The following is a 682-nucleotide window of genomic DNA, read 5'->3' as shown; positions in this document are numbered from 1 at the left end:
CGAGACCAGTCCTTAAGCAGCCTACAGTCGAGCAAGCCAGCCACCTTCTCGCGGTTCCCATTGTGAGTACCCTCCTGCAGGGGGAAACCAAGAGCTGCCACTGCGAATGCAGAACCCGCAGGATCAGCCCTGCGGGAACTGCTACCAAGGCAGGGACGGTGTTGGTGCACACCGTTTGGGAGTGTAGCGACCCCACCTACCCGAGCCAACGATCCGTCGTACGTCCGGACATAAAGAGGAATGGAAAGGAGTTTTATAGAAGGGACAGAAAGGGAAAATCGAAGATCCATCTCATGCGCGTGGATACAGAGATGTCAGAAAAGAATGGGTGTCAGGAAAGCGGAAAAGAGCAGGAAAAAGCCTATGAAAATTGCAAATTAGCGTATATTGTCATCAAGGGGGCCTCGGGCCCCCTTCGCACGAAAAGGCTTTTTCCGGAAGGTGAGTACTGCACACCAGGGGGCTTATAGCCCCCACAGCCTGTTGAGCAAGAAAGAAAGAAAGAAAGTAAGAAAGAGAGAAAGTGAAGGAAAGAAGGAAGGAAAGAAAAGGAACGAAAGAGACACAAACAAAAAGGGGCTATATGCCCCTTTTTTGCTTTAAGCAAAAATAGAGAAAGAAGGGAATGATCATAAAAAAGGGGCTATATGCCCCTTTTTTGCTTTAAGGGCTTTTTAAGCCC

This window comes from Colletes latitarsis, unplaced genomic scaffold (genome assembly GCF_051014445.1).
Source record: "Colletes latitarsis isolate SP2378_abdomen unplaced genomic scaffold, iyColLati1 scaffold0051, whole genome shotgun sequence".
Classification (NCBI taxonomy): domain Eukaryota; kingdom Metazoa; phylum Arthropoda; class Insecta; order Hymenoptera; family Colletidae; genus Colletes; species Colletes latitarsis.
The sequence above is the reverse complement of the archived record's forward strand: the minus strand, read 5'-3'. Positions refer to the sequence as shown.